The following is a 21491-nucleotide window of genomic DNA, read 5'->3' as shown; positions in this document are numbered from 1 at the left end:
CACACTCGCTCAAACCTGCTTACTACTGCTTAAAGTTGCTTACTCTCACTAAACCCTGTGCTCATTTCTTTGCAAGAAAAGAAAATGGGGAGATAGGAAAGTGGTGAAAAAGGGGCACAAAGAGGGAAAGACAGTAGGGAAAACAGTTCTGGATGTGCAGGACAGGTGTAGGGAAAGTCCATAGCTGCCCATTTCTTTAACAGCAACAGCTGTGCATATACTAGTAATTTAGAGTGAATTTTGAAACCTTCCACCCCTGAGAGAGGGGTGAGGGCAACAAAGTATGTTGTACTGTCAATTGAATTTCAGTTTCTGTGTCCAGTGGACATTTGTGCAAAATGGGCAGCTATGTATGGAGCATATTTTTTTTGTTGGAGCAGATTGCCCATTTTTTTTTTTTCAGGTGAGAGTGGAATGTGGGGTAGGGGAAGTAGGTATGTTTTGGGAGGTAGGTTGGGAAGGTAGACAAGACAAATAAGACGCATACAGGGGCAGAATATGACACATGGGGTGGGTGAACACAATTGACGGGGTAGGATGTTTGGAAATCGTAAGCTCGTGAGTCCACAGATGGTAACAGCGAAACTGAGATCCCCACCCATGGGCAGTCACCACTGCACCTTCACAGCCCGGACGATGGCTGTGCTGGGGACTGCGTAGGAGGGGCAGGCTCACCTGTGAGTCGCGCCACTCTTGCCTCTTGCTGGCATAGGGGATCAGCAACTGAACACTGAATCTCCCTATGCACCACAGCCCGGACCATTCGTAGGGTGACAGGTGGCCCTCCTCTGGCCACGCTTGCATGGGGGGATGAGCCCCATCCCCTGCAGCGCTTCCACACAAAGGTGCCACAGGGCCAATGGAGGAGGAGGAGGTCCCGGGCTGGGCATCGGACCTGCTGGTGCCAGGTGCCATTGTCAGCTGAGGTGGGACAGGTGGGTCCGCTGGGACCGGCCTTCCCATACGTTCTGTGCTTAGGTGAATTTATTGACAATATAGCCAACAGCATTCCAAATTAGTTGTAACAGCATGCAGTAATATTCCCATTAACCCAACACACCAGAGTTCCAACAGTTGAACAGCAAGCATAACACATGCATGTATTGAATGACAGTGGACATTCCAACAGCATGCAGGGATGATTGGTGGCAACAGGCCACCAAGATTGTGGTGTTTGAACAGGGCACATGCATCAAAGTTATGCAGATATTTATAAACCAATAGGACATATGTCCCAACAAATGTTTTGAGATTACACATACCCATTGAGGTGTGGAATTGCATTGTTTATGCACATACAGTAGTGTAAAAGGATACCTCCATTAACAACTTATATGAACTTATAGTTTACACTACATTCCTATTGACTGCAGGTATATATATCCCCTACATGTATTATTACACTAGGCAATGTCCATTATGTTGTGGGATGTGTTTTGCTAGTTCCTTATGTACCTGACCTGGATCTGTTATACAAACTGTCCAGGGTACAGATGTTACTGCTACGTATTTATATATTTTATTTATATTCCTATGTCTACATATCTGGATGTGTTCAGGTGACATTATTAGTTATATTTTAACAGCCCCCTACATTTCTAGCAGCACAATGACATTTCCGGTGCACACAATTACAAGCTACTCATGTGCCAGATTTACCTATACATGCTAGGCTTGAAACTACAGTTGAGGACTGTATATATGCTTAAGAGATACTGGCACTCCCTTCGTACTCCTTCTATGGGCCTACCCAAGTGTGGGTTGACAGCGCTTAATACAACACTACTATTTCTATACTGCAAGAGTACATCAACATTTCAAAGAAAGTGACACGGACACACTACAGCTGTTATACCTTTAGTAATTACATTACACACTTTTCTAGTGGCTCTCTCATTTATTTGTTATTACAGTGCATGCAGACATCTTATTCAGGATGTATTATACCTTCATTTATGGTTTACTACACTCTTTTTCTGGCTCTCTCACTTATTCTATATAACAATACATGCAGAGAAATAATTCAGGACTTATTATACATTTATTAATGGGTTACAACACTCTTTTTCAGGCTCTCAGTTATTTTATATAACAGTTCATGCAGAGAGGTTATTCAAGCCTTATTATACCTTTATTATTGGGCTGAGACACTTTTAGTCAGGCTCTCTCACTTATTTTATATAACAATACATGCAGAAAAATTTCTAACCTGCCTGGTGGTGCAGCCATATCAGCCTATCTGCATAGGCTTGCTGATTCGCAGCACGGGAACCTGCAGCTGTGAAGTAAATGAAGTGATATTGAGACATATACCTATCCATACTATTGACTACACTAGCAATTTTTACATACTTCTGTCCATGGCTACCTACTCAGTAGTGGGGCATTTTGCATCCCAGGGGCCTTCTGTATCCATTGGTTCAGTTGGTCCTGCTTGCATCTCTTCAGGTCTGCATGGTGATGTCTAACTTGCTCACCAGTCCGAGGAATGCCTGTGGCACTGGTGATTTCATGTGTGAGACGGTTCCAGGCCTCTGCTTTGTATTCCATGCCCTGGAACTGGCCCTGCAGGAGTCTAGCATCATGACGATGTACGAGGAGCCAAACCATCACTTTTGACTCCTCAATGCCACACCGTTGTGGTCGGAAGTGAGAGCTCTCTCCGACACTAGCCATTGCTGCCTGCAGATGGGAGCTGCAACTAGTTATGATGAGTATACCCGCCTATGGAGCTTAAATATGCCTCATTTCCCGCACTTATTTGTGATATGCCAGATTTGAAAGTTCTTAGCTGAGTGCACACCTGCTTAGCACTGGGTAAACTTTGATTCATATGTATATGTGTGTTGATAGTCCATGAACATCAAATGTTGTCATGGCTTAGTGGATTAGTACTGTGATTATGGTGCACACTATCCCGGGTTCAAGACCTGTCATTGCTTTTTTATTTTACTACTGGCCTGACCAGTAGGGGGTGTGGCTGGGTTTAGCCGACTTTGCTCAACTTTGCCCAACATTGCTCTACGTTTACCGACGTTGCCTGATGTTGCGCTAGTTAGTGCGGTGCGCAGCTTCACCCAAACATGTTTGGTTTGCGCTAGCTGGTGCGATGTGCAGCTCCACGCAAAGCTATTGCATTAGTTAAACCAGTGCTTAGCTATGGGCAATTATTCTTAAATGTGCTTACTATTGGTAAACGTTGCTTAGCGGTGCTTCACATTGCTTAAGATAGGTTACTTATGCATTCATTAGTATGCATGACAGTTTCACTTTCTTATATATATTTAAAATATCGTTAACTACTACATGGGCCATTTCGATGCATTTTAATACAATTTAAAAGGTAAATGTCAGGGATTCTTTTTATGCACGGATTTCCTACAGAAAATGGAAAGGGAAGTGGTGGGACTCGAACCAAGAATGCCTCCTCTTTGTGTGAAGGCTCTACCACTACGCTATTGCTATTTGGCTTAATTTGCATATAAGTGGTTTATTATCCTCTTCGATGTCTACACTGCTAACTGCAGCTAAGCAATGGGCACACCTGCGCACATATGTGCAACTACGGGCTGCTATATCGGGAATACTAAAAAAAATTGTTTTACATTTTATTTCAGTTGTACAGGGCTTTTCAATGTGGGGGAGTGTAGTGTTGGGGGTATACACATTTGAGTGGACTCGCTCATATCTGCTGACATTTGCAGATTTAGGCACTTGCAGGGGCATGGATATTTGGACTGCTTGGCAGTCTGACACACCCCCTGCACTCCTACACGCTCCGTGTTAGCCAGGGAGTTGAGTCAGCATGCCCTCATGCATATGCATGACACGCTGACGTCATACTCTTAGACGGCAGTTTCTGAGTAGGGCTTCGTTCATCCTACATGGAGGATTACTGAATCCCCCCCATGGTGAATCTCATTTTCTAACAAAACTTACCTGCTTATACTACATACAGATTTCATTAAAATATACCAACAAGAAATTGCATGACAAGGCATATAAAGTTAATGCAGGTCTGACACAGCAATTGATATACAAGTGTATTCTAATGATAGTGTTTGCCATAAGAAAGTTTCAGCTGCGCCATTACATCACAAGTAAGTTCTTACCACATTTGTGGATTTTGAACCCAGTATAAGATGATTGTGATATACTTTAAATATGTTTTCTTAATCTTACAGGCATCACCATTGATGTCAAGTGACAGGGAATGTTTAACACTATTAATGACAAGATGTAGTTTATATAGTAAAAAAAAACGAAAATATGGGCAAATCCTGGATTTTAAAAGGAAAAATAATAGACTATATAGATATGATTAGTAACACATACCAAAACAGTACTATCATCTTGTTTTTGTACTTCCTACCAGTATAGAATTTTTTAAGGCTACAATATAGGAAGGAATGTGTCATTTTACTATCTTGTTTCATAGAGCAGAGCCAGCAGTCACTACATCTGACCTGGATATTTCAGGAGCTCTGCCATAAGGCCCTACACCTACAAGTTTACTGAGAATTTTGTCAGTGTTTAATGTAAGCATATTTATCATGAATAACCTTGCTATATATTAACTTTAATCAGTTAAATCTGTGCTTGTTCTGTGATTGAAAATCTCTGTGAAACAGTCAGTGCACTCTCAGGACCTCTTACTAAGTTGACCACTGTTCCTTTTGCTTGACCAGTACACTATACTGCAGATGCCAGTTATTTAGTCTCAGGAAATGACAGACAAGCAATTGTATTTGTATCTGTTGGTTAATTGCTTTGTTCTGGCTGTAAACTGATTGATCTGAGTTATAAATCAACCTGTGGGTCGAAAGCCTGCTATGCCCAACTTCACTTTGTACTTCAACTCAAACCAAAACAAAATTAAGTGCAAAACTCCTCTCCAAAGAAAACAAGTATGCATAATTCTTTAATATACTAAAATCCTTCTAGGAGGAGATATGCACCCTAATCCTGGACCTGCCTATCATAATGAACACAAAGATAAGTCTCTCCCACACACTTTTGTAACCCAACAACAGCCAACACCCAACCCTGGTGATCTAATTTTTGGTACAATTATTGTTAGAAGTATAAGAAATAAAATTGTTGAACTAGATGTCTGGATTACCCAATATAAGCCTGATGTTCTTGCTATAACTGAAACTTGGCTTAAACCCAGAAACTGCTTCAAAGTTATAACTCCTGGCTATAATATCATCCATAATGACTATATAAAGAAGAAAGGTGGTGGCTTTGCTTTAATATTTCCCACTACCTAGCAAGTTTCCCCTTACAGCAAGCCAATGTCAAAATTCAGTTTAGCAGAGCTTCTTATCACTTTCCTGAAAATAAACAATTATAAACAAATAAGTATTACTGCCCTTTATATCCCTCCTGGTGACAATACAGCTATACTGGCAGATATTCTAAATTGGATATCCATAACATTTCCACAAAAAAAAAAAATTACAAGGTGATGTGAATGTCAATTGGTTGGACATAAACTCTAACTCCCCTACCTCTAGCATGAACTTATATGACTTCACACAACTAATTAATACCCCCACACATTATAGCAAGACATCAAAGTCCCTATTAGACTGTATCCTGGTAGCAGACCCTAGCAAATACTCCACCACAGGTACAATGTCAGACTCTCTCAGTGATCATCTCCCAATCTATATGGCTAGACATTTCACACATCCAGTTAAACAGCATATTTATAAAGCAACATGTAACCTTTCCAAGTTTAACCAGGAAATGTTCATTACTACACTATCATCTATTAATTGGAACTTCCTAAAAATCCTCCTCTTAGATGATGGTGTAATTCAATTCAGTGCAACTTTTCTAAATATGCTAAATAGCCTTGCAGCTCCTGGAAGGAAGAGGATGCAATACAGGCTACAGGAAAAGCATGTAAAGAATGACAACAATATAAAAAAAACATCAGCACCTTACAAACTTCAGAAATGCTTCACAATCATACTAAAAAACAAATGAATGAAGACAAAAAACTATGCTATAACTTTCAGAATAATACTAAACACAACCCCCAACATTTTAGACCTATTAAAGAAATCTTACATCCTGACCAAAAATTCAACCATAACGCCTCTACCAATAACTCATCACTCAAAACTGTATTGTTCAACTCTTATTTTATAGATAGTACAGTATCTCTAACTAAGGATTCCTTAACATCTAATCCCAACCCTGTCCAACAGCTACATATCACCACATCCACTTTCACCTTCAAACAGTACCCACATCCTATAAAAAACTACTCTTAAACAAACTTAAACTGTGCTCTTCTTCAGATGATTACCTTCCAAGTGATTACCTAAATGTCGCAGCCAATAGCATTGCCTATCCTGCCTCAGTACTTATAAATAGGTCAATCCAGGAATCCTAGGAATCCCATGTTCCCTTTCTCTGGAAAAAGTCACATATTATCCCCCTACACAAAAGATGAAATTCAGCAGACAATAATAACTTTAGACTTATAACAATCTTGTCTCCCCTCCCCAAAATACTTGAAAAATGTATTCAAAAACAATTACTAGACTATCTCCTGCAGGAAGAACTCGCATCCCCTACACCACATGGCTTCCATCCTCCCCATAGTACTAACACTGCTCTTCTAAGCTATATAGATACTGGCAATAAAGCTAGAGGTAATGGCAAACTAGTGTCCTTGTAATTTCTTGAGTTGTCTAAAGCCTTTGACACTGTTTGTCACAGCAAACTTCTACTTCAAATGTCCTCACTAGGTATCTCTCAGCCCACCGTTCTGTGGTTCAAAGGCTACTGTACAATAGATATCAGTCAGTAAAATGTCCCTTCACACTCTGTCCTTACTTTCTAGTCACCACTGGTTTACCACAATGATCTATCATTGGACCCTTCTCTATAACATTTTCACTAACATCTTCTATACTTCCACAAACAGGTTACCCTAATACAATACTAAGATGATAAAACTCGCATTTGCACATTTGAGAATATCATACACCTCCAAAAAATTTATCTGGTAGCTTTAACAGCCACTGAAACATGGCTTCATAACTCACAACTCATCCTCAACCAAGAAAGATCAAGCTAATACTTTTTTACCCAAATCCCTCTCTCATGAAAAAACAAAATTTAACATCCTCTCTCTTAATAATACAAACATCAAAGTCACTTCTCTTAGCAAACTATTAGGAGTGATAGTGGATGATGAAATTACATTCAACCTACATATACAAAATTGCATAAGAAAAATTCATCAGAAATTAGGGATGCTTTACAAAGCCAAAGGCTTTCTCACTGACACAACTAAAATTATACTTGCCACTACTTACCTCCTCCCCAGTCTTCTTTATGGTGCTCTCATCCTTACCAGCCTTCAGGCTTCAAACAAATTAAAACTTGAACAATGCTATAACAAAGTCCCTAAATTTACAACACATACCCGCTTCAGAACCCACCACTTTATAACACTGAAAAGCCTAAATTGGTTAGATCAGCTACATCAACTAACATATACACGACTTCTTACCACCTGTAAAATTATACAGCATCCATCTGCCTGTCCAGCACTAAAAAACATTCTACACAACTATATTCCCAGTCGGTCATTGCAATTCAGTGATCGAAAACTCCTGTCTGTCTACAAACCTAGCAAATCTGCTGGGCATTGGCTGTACTTGTACAATGTTGCTAAGGCCTGCAACTCTTTAACTGTATCCATTGGGTGTGTACCCTCCCTCCCATCATTCAAAACCACTCTGAAAAACTACCTAGCTACAATTTGGCTCTGTTCTTGCTCATATATTATTCTTTCATTCCTTATATTTCCATCCTCTCCCTTTTTCACTTACTTCCTTACTTCCTGACTTTCTCTCTAAATAAACCATAAACCTGTTTTTCCTCACTTTATATTGCAATTCCTATTTGAATTGGACTCACTTTTAGTTTTTTCTACAAACTGTCTAAAATTTCTCTAAATATTAAATGATTGTCATATACTTTGTATCAATTTTTAACCAGTCTTTTTATATTATGTCTAATTTGTTATAATTATTTAAACTCCAGAAGTTTTTGTTTTATTTTTGAAGATTGTAAGATTGTAAAATTATTGTTCTTAAAATGTTTTGTAATAATGTGGAGTTTTTTGCCTGGGCTTCCACTGAAAATGGGCTTCTACCCAGTCAGACTTACTGGTAACCAGATGCCAATAAATAAATCAATAAATAAATACATTTTGTGGGTATGACAGGTGCCAGGTATTGGCAAAATACTTATTATTTGTTCGAAGTGTTTTTGTATGTTCACTGACGGTATGCCTGATATTGAGCATGGTATATTTACAGATGACCAATTTGAAATTTTGTGAGCATTAATTACCCAAAGCACAGGATGCCAAGGAACATATACTGATTAGTATTTTCTATAGACAATTCCTGCCAGTTTGATTTCTAGGTGTGTGCTATCAGTGATTCCTTTGTTATAGGAGATGTCTTCCTTTTTCAAATTGGTGCAACCATGGAGACAGTATATATAAGTAGGAGGGGGCAGGGTGATTGCTGCCCACATTGAGGGAATCAGGGAGACTTGCCCCCTTCAGAAACACTAGCAGTTTAATATTTTGCCCTTCTGTATTTCAGACATTAGCTTCCAGTGTTTTGGTTACATGACATTCGGACATTTGAGGTTTCATAGCAGAACCACTGAACTCATTAGGTGACAATGGTCATGTAACATTTTTATGTGTGTTGCTGCATTTCATAGGATCATAAGAAGTTACTAGGCTATAGGTCTTGAGGGCCTTGCAAGCCTAGCCAAGAATTTAGCCCATGTTCCAACAAGTCAGCACCCTATGCCACTGTCCAGCAGGGACACAGGTGGAATTCCAGGGGTGTATTTTCTGTTCCCCATCCAGTTATCCAGGTTGCACTTAAAAGGAGTTAATGAGGTACTCTGCTTTATGTGGAGAGGGAGTCTATTCCACAAAACGGGGAGTTCATGGGACACAAATCTGTCCTGCAAACAAGTCCTATTGATGTCACAGACCAGGTTGAGGCCACACATACAGATTACTCGACTAGAGCTTGACTTGCGGATATGCAGCAGTCCCTTCAGGGCAGGGTTTGAGATTGCTTTGTATGCCAGACAGAGGTCACCTCTGAGAAGTCTGTAGGGAACTGAGTAGCGGGACAGGGCTTTTGGCCTATCTATGTAGGGTAGATGTTTGATGCCCTGGATTCTCCGGGTGTGCAACCTCTGTGGTGTTTCCAGCTGCTGCATGTGCTTTGTGAGGTACATGTCGAAAGGGACATTGTACTCAATAATGGGTCTTATAAGGGAAGAATACAGGGATGTTATGACCACCTTGTTCCTGAATGAGGTACTCTTACTAATGAGGTGGGCCATGTAGAAAGCTTCCCGTATAATGGTGGCAATATAGTGGTCAAAAGGCAGTTTGCTATCAACCTGGGTACCCAAGTCCCTCATGACTGATTGCATGCTTAGGACCTTATTATTAATGTGATAATTTGTGGGGACATCACTCTCCCCGAAAGGAATGATGATGCATTTTTTGGCTTTCAGTTTGAGGCCATGTTTTTAGCACCAGTCATTTGTTTGGGTGAGACCCTCTTGGAGGATGTACACATCACTAAGGGAATTGATGACAGCACCCAGCTTGCAGTCATCTGCAAACTTGGTCAGCCATAGCCCACTAGATTGGCCTGAGAAGTATATCCCAAACAGCAGAGGGCCCCAAGACTGATCCCTGAGGTACACCGCTTGTTACAGGTCTACTACTTGAGGTGGCTTCCCCTCTCTTGACTAGGGGGGTTCTGTCAGTGAGCCAGTTTGCTACCCATTTGGTAACATATGGATTGATGCCTAGTTGAGAGAGTTTATCTGTTATACCTGAGTGGGGAATAGTATCAAAGGCTTTGGCCAGGTCAAGGTAGGCAGTGTGCACTGTCTTCCCCTCGTCTATGGCCTTGGTGTCTGTCTCAAAGAAGTCAACCAAATTTAATAGGCATACCCTCCCCTTGACAAAACCAAACTATGTGGGACCGAGTGTCTGGAGGTTGCCAATGTCCTTGTTTATGAAGTCCATGATAATCCACTTCATAACCTTGCAGATCAGGCTAGTTAGATTGATGGGTCTATAATTTCCTGGATTGGTAATGCTCCACCTTTGTGCAAAGGGATGACAGTAGCTGTCCGCCACTCAGCTGGGATGAAGCTGGTATTCACGATTTGGTTGAATAGGGTGCCTAATGGTGCTGCAAGTTCCTGCCTGAGTTCATGTAGGATGCAATCTGGGATGTTATTGGGTCCCATGGAGGCTATAATTTTGCCTTAGAGAGAGCAGTGATGACTTGCTCTCTAGAGATAAGTGGAGGGGGGCAGGTACTGAGGATGTCCTGTTCTACTGATGGGGGGAACAGAGAAGTGAAGTTTTCACTAAACCTGTCTGCCAGCAGGTTGGCTAAATCTACAGAGTTTGTGTATGTGGTGTCCTTGACCACCAGTTCTGAGCAGATTTGGGTGCTTCCCTTGAGATTGCGGACATATGTAAAGAAGGCCTTATGATTGTCTTTAGTAGATGTGGTCAGTTTGGGCTCAAGTTTGCTTTGGAGGATTTCACTAGTGTTCTTATTTACTTGTTCAGGCTAAGGAGAAATTGCTTCCAATTAGGCACCTGCTCCTTCTTGGTCCTAGATAGCAATTATTTCCTTTTATTATTGTAGAATTCCACCAGACAGGTTTTCTCTTCCTTGAGGAGGATGATTACATCTTGTTTGGTATTCCTGACTCCATGCAGCTATATAAATGCTCATATAGCACTTTTGTATAGGTTTGGGCATATGTGCCAGTTCCTATGGAGGAGGAGGGGGCTTTGAAGCTGTTTATACCTTCTCTCAGGAGGTTGTAATCAGCTTTGGAGAAGTTTTTTGTTTGACCCTATTTGGGGGGTGTCGGGGGAGATGGTGACTTCGAAAGTGACTGCTTTGTGGTCAGATCTTTTCAGGGATGATGACACTGTAGGGAATGCTGCAGTGATTAGTCATGTTTGTTAATACCAAGTCCACAAAATTTTCACCTCTTGTGGGGGTATCAACCAACTGGTCCAAGGCATTTACATTGACAAAATCAAGGAATCTCTGGTCATTTGTGTTTTGGCATGAGTATTTCTTCTAATATATGGTTGGATAGTTAAACTCACCCAGGATCAGTGTTAAGGGTTGAATCTTTATAGATTCGAAGAGGTCCAGATAGGTGGAGTGTGCTTCTTGAGTCAAAGTTGGAGGCCTATAGCCAGCTATGATTTGAATAGAGGTCTTGTCAATTGTTAACTGCACCTGGAGTGTTTCCTGTGCATCATACTGTTTGACCATCCTAGAGGTGTTTATGTCCTTAATATATATATTGCAACTCCACCTCCTTTTGTTTTGCTGCCCACAGTTTGGGGTTTGAATGAATGATAGGATGAGTAACCTGGTATGGCTGGCGTGCTCTCTGCAGCTTTGAACCAGCTTTCTGTGACTGCACAAATGTCAGCTTCTTTCAGGGTTAAGAATGCTTGCAATGAGTGCAGTTTCATGTTTAGAATCCTAGCATTTTAGCACACGACATTTAATTTACGTTTTGATGAAATTTTCATGTTGGTAGTTTTAACCTTATGGCATTGCCTAAAAAGGCACTATGGGGGAGGAAAGAGCCTTTGCCAGGAGCATGAAGCCCAAGGGAGACAGATGAAGTCCATCTCTGGCAAAGCATCGGGGTTTGTCAATCATGTCATTCCAGGCTGTCAGGTACTGGATCCCCTTGGAATGACACCAGAAACTAAGCCAATTGTTAAAGTCAATCATTTTCTGTTTGTATTGAGGCATAATTCTGGGTGACGATAGAATACTGCTTAAGGCTAGGAACATACATGCCTGGGACACATATTCAGTGAGCTTGATCATGTATCTCTTCATATAGTCCAGGTAGGTATGTATCAAGTCATTCACTCCAACATGGGCTATGACAGAGTCTTAAAGTACCTGTTGAGAGAATTGAGTGCATTGGTGATATGGCAGATTCTGGCACCCGACAAACAACACACCATGACTTTTACCTTATCCAGCCTGGTGAGGGGCACATCTGTCTGTCTCACAATGGAGTCTCCTATGACTAATATATTGGGTTTATGTTTAGGCCTTACTGGCTGTGAGACACAGGTGTGCAGACTATGTGTGGTGTGTGGTGTGGTAGGCAGTGGAGTTCGTGTGCATTTATGCCTCGGAGGTCTCTTTTGTCTGGGTATACTTTTGTTGAGGACCTCTGCGTATGTCGGGGTGTGTTGTGTAGGTGTGGGTGGTGTGTGAGGTGTGGCATTCATGTTGCCAACCTTCTCAGTGCCAGATATACTGGTATGTGGTAGAGAGAGCAATGACACTAGGTGCTTGATGCATTTGCATCTCTCAGAAATTGTGTTCCTAGGTGCTAGTAGTAGAGGGTTTCCCATGTACATTAGGCAGTTGCTGCACTGATTCAAGATGCCCATATCAACCACAATGGCAGGAGAAAATGTAGGAAATTGTCCATCCATATTTGTCAGAAACTGAAAGAGCTATGAGGGTAAAGGGAGGAAGGTCTAAGAGTAGTACTACTAGATGACAACACAGGTGCTACTAAGGGAAAACTTGTAGCTGGAATACCTCAAAAAGCATTAAACGTGTGTAGCTGAAGCTCTGGATGCAGCAGACCTGTATCTAGACTATGCTACTCAGTTTTAAGGTTAAGAACACAGCATTTGCTGACTCATGAAAGAGAATACTATATTTATGGGTTACATGCCTGTAATACACTAACATTTTGTAAGGCATTCTATCAAATAAATACAGAGCACAAAGGCTTGGAGATTTATAAAATATCATCAGTTTTAGTCATTGTGTACTTTCAGGTATATAACACATTACATTTGCTGTGAATAAATACATTTTGGGTAACATAGTGATAGACTAGATGATTAAGCCAGCAGTCATAACTTGGGTAAGAAAAATGCATAGGCATAGATTTTAGACTAATCATAGCTAGAAAATGTAATAAACTCCCTAGGTTAAAAAAAATATTTTTCATATGATCTATTAAATGCTTAAAAATAAGGTATGGCCAAGGTTATAATATGAACAGTTAAATAAAGACAAATTGTTGTATTGCTAGGACATCAAATAATGCAAAGCATTTTTCTGCTAAGCCTTTTGTTAAAGGAAGGTTGCGCCTGTTAAATCTGGTGGACATTTTTAAGAGGGTCACCAAAGCACTGGATGAAGGTAAGACTGCACACGCAGCTTACCTCCACCTTGTCAAAGTTTTTGATACAACACCCAACTCAGACATTATAGGCAAGCTAACTAATTTAGGTATAAACCCTTTTATCACCCAGTGGATAGCCAGCTGGCTCACTAATAGGACCCCAGATGTCAAAATAGGTGAGGCCACCTCCACCAAGAGACCTATCACTAAGGGGTCCCCCAGGGCCCTATACTGGACCCATTCCCTTTTGGCATTTATTTCTCTAAAATGGAAGCAAATGATGAGAGTTTATGGCTGACTAAGGTTGTAGATTATTGCAAGCTGGCTGTTATCATCAACTCCCCTGCAGACACTAGCATTCCTCAAGAAGGTTTATCTCTGACTAACAAATGGGTGACAAAGCCATGGTCTTAAACTTAGTGATAAAAAATGCATAACTGTACCCTTTGGAAGTCAACCATCCCAGATAATGACCATGATGATAACATACCCTAAGAATCCATGCAATGGTCAGGAATCTGGGTATGCACATACACAGTAGCCTTACCTTTGACCACCACATGACCACAGTGGTGAGGAAATCCTTTTGTGTTGCACCAATTATAAGTAAGGACATGGCACTGAGGTCCAAAGAGGTAATTATCCCACTGTGCTCTATCCTTATCAGACCAATCATAGAGTACAATGGCCTGGTCAATATGTACCTGACCAGGCATATGCAGCAACTAGAGTGATATTGCAGGTTCCTTACAAACAGAATACAAGGTGTGACAAACCTGCCTCATGCAGACTACCTTAAACCTTAAAGCTCTTTTCTTCTACTGCTATAGATTGCTGAGGGGTGATCTTTGCCTGGCTTACAAGGCAGCTGCAACCTCCACACTTATGAATCTCCTACATATTCCTAAGTCAAAGAGTACCAGAAATGCAAGGTCTAGGGACCTGAAATTTGTCTGTGCCTTAAACAAAATATGCTGGAGAGCCAGATATGTCTCCCAGAGACTGCCCCTCCTATGGAACAGGCTTCCCATCCATGTGAAGCTCAGTTCATCTGTCCCCCAGTTTAAGTGCAATCTAGACCAGTGGATGAGGAACAGGAAAGTTACACCGGGCCTTTCACCCATGTCCGTCATGGACAGAGGTAGCTTATAAATGACTGGTTCTCAGTGCCCTGTTCAGATACAGGACATCAGTATTGTTTCAGAAAAACTTGGCTAGACTTAGAAAGAGCCCCTGGGTCATTAGCTTAGTAACTATCTATGTATCTGTGTTTATAATTATGGCTATATAAAGGACTAGGCTTACTTATCTTAATAAGATTTTTTGTTTGACTCCTGATTAATTATCAACTGCTAATCTGACAAATAAGGAATTTTGCACATTGTACTACACAGTAAAGTTCAGACTGTGACAGTGTGTAATATGTTTATAAAACAATCTACAAAGAATATAAAACAACTTTGGTTTAAAAAGGAACTTTAGCACTAGAAGGATTATAGGCAAATGTATGGAAATCTGATTTTAAAGAAAATATGATAACCAGCAGGCATTAGTAATTCATGTTACTTTTCCAAATTACCTAAAGATAGCCAAGGTCTTATATTATACGGTATGCCTACAACCAAGGTCTTTTAAACATGACGATGAGTATTTTTAGATTGAACATTTTTTTTCTGAAATTACAAAAGGACTAGAAAGGATTATAACGTGGGGCAAATTTGCATTAAGGTATTTTATATTTTTAAACCTTGGGCCAGTACCATGGTATATTAAATTTACCAATCCCCTTGTATATGAAAATAGAGGAAGATCAATGGAATTTGTTACGAGTTGGAGGAAATGAAATGGAATGAGGAAAATATGACTACATATGAGCAATAGATAGATAGATAGATAGACAGACATACAGACAGACAGACAGATAGATAGATAGATAGATAGATAGATAGATAGATAGATAGAAGATAGATAGATAGACAGATAGACACAGATAGATAGATAGCTAGATAGACAGATAGATAGACAGATAGATAGACACAGATAGATGGATAGATAGATAGATAGATAGATAGATAGATAGATAGATAGATAGATAGATAGATAGGTAGATAGATAGATAGATAGATAGATAGATAGATAGATAGATAGACAGATAAATAGATAGACAGATAGATAGACACAGACAGATAGATAGATAGATAGACAGAGATACATAGATAGATAGATAGATAGATAGATAGATAGATAGATAGACAGAGATAGATAGATAGATAGATAGATAGATAGATAGACAGATAGACAGACACAGATAGATAGATAGATAGATAGATAGATAGATAGACAGAGATAGATAGATAGATAGATAGATAGATAGATAGATAGATAGATAGATAGACAGATAGATAGACATATATGTATGTAACACTGTAAAAGTTGCACACTCCAAATGTGGCTTCAAACCTGTGACAAGTGGAGTACCACAGGGTTCAGTCTTGGGTCCTCTCCTGTTCAGTATCTACTTCTCAGACGTACAGGCTAACACAGAGGGCCTTTGACTGAAGAAGTTCGCACATGACTGCAAATTAGGTACCATAGTCGATTCCCCAAACGACATTGACATCCTAAAGAAGGGCCTCACTGAAACTGATGCCTGGTGTCAGAGCCACGGCCTCAAGCTCAATGCCAAAAAGTGCATTGCCATCCCCTCTGGTAAAAACTTAGTACCCAAGAACTACCACATAGGTGGCAGTCCACTTAACGTTGAAGGTGTGATAAGAGACATTGGGACTCAGGTGGACAGTAGTCTCTCCTTTCACAATCACATTGTCACAGTAGTCAGGAAATCCTACATGGCACACCTCATCATGAAAGGGTTCTCATCCAGGAGAAAAGAGGTCATTGTTCCCCTCTACTCGGCTCTCATTAGAACCATTATTGAGTACAACGCCCCTTTTGTAATGTACCTCACAAGACATCTACAATAGCTAGAAAGGCCACAAAAATACCTCACAAAGAGGATTCTTGGACTCAAACAGATGCCCTACGCTGACTGTCACAAAAATTTTCAGCTGCTCTTGGTAGCATATCGCCTACTCCAAGGTGATCTCTGCCTAACATACAAAGTTATGTCAAACCCAGAGCTGTTGGGCATGCTATACCTAAAGAAATCCCAATCCCTCCAAGATACATGTTCCAGGGACCTAAACCTTGTCACCAAAATAAATAGAACATGGTAGAGAGATAGATTCCTGTTCCAGACACTTCCCATACAATCAAACAAGCTACCTATATATGTCAAGCAGAGTTCCTCATTAGCACTCTTCAAGAAAAATCTTGATGACTGGATGGGAAATAGGAAATTCACCCCGGGGATAACTTCTGTGGCTCTGCTTGACAAGGGCACAGGAAAATAACCTTCTTGGGTGGCGAAAGCCAGGGAACCTTGTTGGCTAGGCTTACACAGGCCCTTGGGCCAATAGCTCACTACCTACATGTGAACCTATGAACCTATACATACATATATATATATATATATATATATATATATATATATATATATATATATATATATATATATATATAAAATATAGATCTATATAGGTCTATAGTATTTTGTCGAAAGACATGTTCAGTGAACACATCTTCATCAACAAGTAAACAGCAAACTCTGTAACTGCCAAATGGCCAAATCAGCAACTTTTTTCCCAGGGGGAAAAAAAGCACTTGGCCGTCATCTGGGATTGCCATTTTCCCCACTGTAGTGCGATCTCTGAGTTGGTATATTTAGTTATGGGGGTGTGTAGTGTATGAACATTTGTTTTTTGTTTATTAGGCCAAGCACTATTTTCCCCTGGGAAAAAAGTCACTGATTTGGCCATTCTTCGATTACAGAACTTGCTGATTACTTGTTGATGAAGACATGTTCACTGAACACATTTTTCGACAAGATAATATGGATCCATATATATATATATATATATATATATATATATATATATATATATATATATATATATATATATATATGGTTTCACTTCATATTGTCAAAATGCTGGAATATCGAATTTCAGCATTTCGACAGTATAAAGCCGAAACCATCAAAACAATGACACCTCACAATCACGAAATTACAACATCGAACACACAGCATACAGCACACAACACACAAACCACAACACCCAGACCACAAAACATTGAAATACAACACAACACCACACAGACACACACCTACACTACACAAATGCAGGGGGGCAAGCCCCCCTGTGCCCCCCACACCCCCTAATTATATATACTAACTCTGAGATCGCACAAACAATAAAAAAAGAAATCACACACAGCCAACATACACACTCATACCTTCACCTCTCTACCCTGTCCCACTCGTACAAGTTAGAAAAACACTCACGCACACTCACTCAATTTAAACTGCAGACACCATCCCCTCCGAACACTTCTGCACAATAACATAAATGCATAAGAGCGAATTCAACATAGTCCTATTCGCAATTATGCACTTTTGTTATTTTGAGGTTTCGGCTTCATGGACACAAATTGCTGAAATTCGATATTTCAGCTATTCGTGTTTATGAAGTAAAACCATACATATATACATATATATATATATATATATATATATATATATATATATATATATATATATAGATAGATATAAAAAATTGCATTAGAAAAAGAACTACCAAGCGCATCCCCTTCATCAGCTGTGATTTAGGCTTGAATCATACCTAGCTCGTTCTAGATTTACTGTTGTGTACACAATATTAGACCCATTACAAGTGTGCACATTGTCTGATGCCTTAAATATTTTCAGTCTAAAAATGAGAGGAGTTTTCTGCCAGTCAGAGGCATGGCTATGGTGGGGCCCATGAGGGGATCCAACATGGGTGCAAGGTGTTAGAGGGCACAATCACAATCAGCAGTTGCCAATGTAGCTTAATTGCAGTACTGTATTCATTGTGATTATGGTCATCATAAGGATCTTAAACACTTAGTGGGTGGTGCTGTAAGTGTAGCAAATAATCTGCTACAGTGTAAGTAAGTGGTTTGCTATTTTGTTTTCTTCTCTTTACCTTAGAGTTGAATGGTATTTAATTGGGGAACAGCACCAAGTAGTACATAAATAATCTATGGCTTTGCTGTGCATAAACACATTTTTACAGACTGTTTCAAGATTAAGCTCTTCTTTTGTTTATGTCATTTATCGTGTACACAAATACCAAACCATTGCTACAGTTAAGCAAACTACAGGATAGAAGTAAGAGTTATCAACCTGCCTGTTACTTGGTGAGGTAAGTTAGATTCTTTATGTGGTGCTTATTCCATCTTATGACTACTATGCATTACACTGATGTTTGTGTAACTGTCAAGATTCTGACACCAAGACTAGTTTTGACACTTGACAAATATATCTTGGTATGTGTGAAGAAATAAAATGTACTTTTATATCTGTCATTTTAAATATTTGAAAAGATATTTAATGTTTTGTCTTTGGCAATCAACACCTGATATGATTGTTTCAGACCAATTTATTTTTATATGTTGATAGTATTTTATTTAGTATAACAATGAATGACAAAGACAGTTAAGTTAGAATGACCCAATTTCTTGAATGTGTACATTTGTTATGATGAATAAATTTGAGGAGGAATTTGGACATATTATTATTATTATTGTGTATGACCATGTAATATGTAATTTTTGTTTTTAATTTTTATATGCATTTGCTAAACTGAAATAAATGAATTGCAGTTACACAGAATCCTTGATTATGTAACTGGATATGTTGTACAAGAACACTGTCTTCTAACACACCAAGGAATGTTAAAAATACACCCCAGAGCTAATAAAAGATTTGTGCTGAGTACATCATGTTCTGAACTGAATATTTACCTAGTAATACAGATATGCCAATAGGAATTAAAATGGGCTGACACAGGACTAAAATCATGGATTCCATCAGGTTCATAGGTTCATAGGTAGGTACTAGGCTATCAGCCCAAGGGCCTAAGTAAGCCTAGCCAACAAGGTTCCCTGGCTTACGCCACCCAAGAAAGTTAATTTCCTGTGCCCCTGTCGAGCAGAGCCACAGAAGTGATCCCTGGGGTGTATTTCCTATTTCCCATCCTCTTATCAAGATTTTTCTTGAAGAGTGCTAATGAGAAACTTTGCTTGACATAGATGGGTCGCTTGTTCCAGAGTATGGGAAGTCTCTGGGACAGGAATCTATCCCTCCAGCATGTCCTGCTTATTGTAATGACAAGGTTTGGGTCCCTAGAGCGTGTAGCTCAGAGGGATTGGGATTTCTTTAAGTGTAGCATGTCCAACAGCTCCGGGTTTGACATAGCTTTATATGTTAGGCAGAGATCACCTCAAAGTAGGTGATATGCTATGGAGTAAAGCTGGAGTTGTTTGAGATGGTCAGTGTAGGGCATCTGTTTGAGGCCAGTAATCCTTTTTGTGTGGTACTTCTGTGGCTTTTCCAGTTGCTGCAGATGTTTTGTGAGGTACATTCCAAAAGGGACACTGTACTTTATAATGGGTCTAATGAATGTCGAGTAGAGGGGATAAATGACCTCTTTTTTCCTAGATGAGAACCCTTTTGTGATGAGGTGTGCCACGTAGAAAGATTTCCTGACTACTGTGGCGATGTGATTATCAAAGTAGAGACTACTGTCCACCTGAGTTCCCAGGTCTCTTTTCACACATTCGGAATTAAGTAGACTGCCACCTATGTGGTAGTTCATGGGAAGAGAGTTTTTACCAAAGGGGAGCTTTTACCAAAGGTAGAGCACATGGCAAGGATAGTGTGCCTTCTTTTATACTAATGTGTGAGATAGACATCTCTGCCTGTACATAGATCATTAGTAGGTTGTATCTAAGGTTTAGAATATATACTGTTTAGTTTCCTGCTTACAACAAAGTGTGCAATCTTCCAACTTGCCTTCATAACAGCTAGTAGTAACAGTTTGTTCATATCAACAGCTTCATGAATAAAGAAGTCATAGTCTCTTAACATCTTGAAATGCCAAATGGTTCATCGGTTTTCCTTCAATCCCATGGCTAAGGTAAGGTGTACATGGTGCCTCATCTTACTTGAGAGCCTAGACAGGCACAGATAGCAAATCTGATTAGTTATATTTAGTAATCCAGATATCTAAATATTCATAAGTAAATGAAGTCTAGGGTCTGAATAATGTGTTGCCTGGATGTTATGTGGTCCTCTGCCTACTGATACTTTAGGTTCATAGGTTTGTAGGTAAGTACTAGGCTATCTGCCCAAGGGCATCTATAAGCCTAGCCAGAATGTGTTGGCTTTCACCGGCCCCTTAGATTAGTTCCCTGTGCCTCGGTCCAGCATAGCCATTAGTTCCATGTGCCTCTGTCCAGCAGAGCCACTGCAGTGATCCCCGGGGTAAATTTTCTATTTTCCATCCACTCATCAAGGTTTCTCTTGAAGAGTGTTAGTGAGGAGCTCTGCCTAATGTAGATTGGAGTCCTGTTCCAAAGCATGGGGAGTCTCTGGGACAGGAATCTATCCCTCCAGCACGTCCTATTTATCATTGTGGTGAGGTTTAGATCCCTAGAATGTGTGGTTCTCGGGGATTTGTTTTTTTTTTTAGGTGGAGCATGTCCATCAATTCTGGGTTGGACATGGCCTTGTATGTCAGGCAGAGATCACCTCTGAGTAAGCAGTATGCAACCGGATACAGCTGGAGTTTCTTCAGTCAGGCTGCATAGGGCATATGTTTGAGGCCAGTATTCCTCTTGGTGAGGTACTTTTGTGGTCTTTCCAGCTGTTGCAGGTGTCTTGTAAGGTACATCCCAAATGGGGCATTGTACTCTATGGTGGGACTGATGAGTGATGAGTAGAGGAGCACAATAACCTCTTTTGTTTTAGATGCGAACCCTTTTGTGATTAGGTGGGCCACATAGAAGGATTTTCTAACCACCTTGGCAATATGATTATCAAAGGAGAGATTACTATCTACTTGTGTCCCCAGATCCCCTATTACATTTTCTGTATTTAGGGGACTACCACGTATGACTATGCACTTTTTGGCATTAAGCTTGAAGCCATGATTTTGACACCAGGTATCCGTCTCAGTGAGAACCTTCTGAAGGCCCTTCTGAAGGATGTCTGTATCAGCTGGAGAGTCAATTATGGCCCCCAG

The sequence above is a fragment of the Protopterus annectens genome, chromosome 11.part0, assembly GCF_019279795.1.
Source record: "Protopterus annectens isolate FY-2018-M chromosome 11.part0, PAN1.0, whole genome shotgun sequence".
Classification (NCBI taxonomy): domain Eukaryota; kingdom Metazoa; phylum Chordata; order Ceratodontiformes; family Protopteridae; genus Protopterus; species Protopterus annectens.
Note: the sequence above shows the minus strand (reverse complement) of the source record.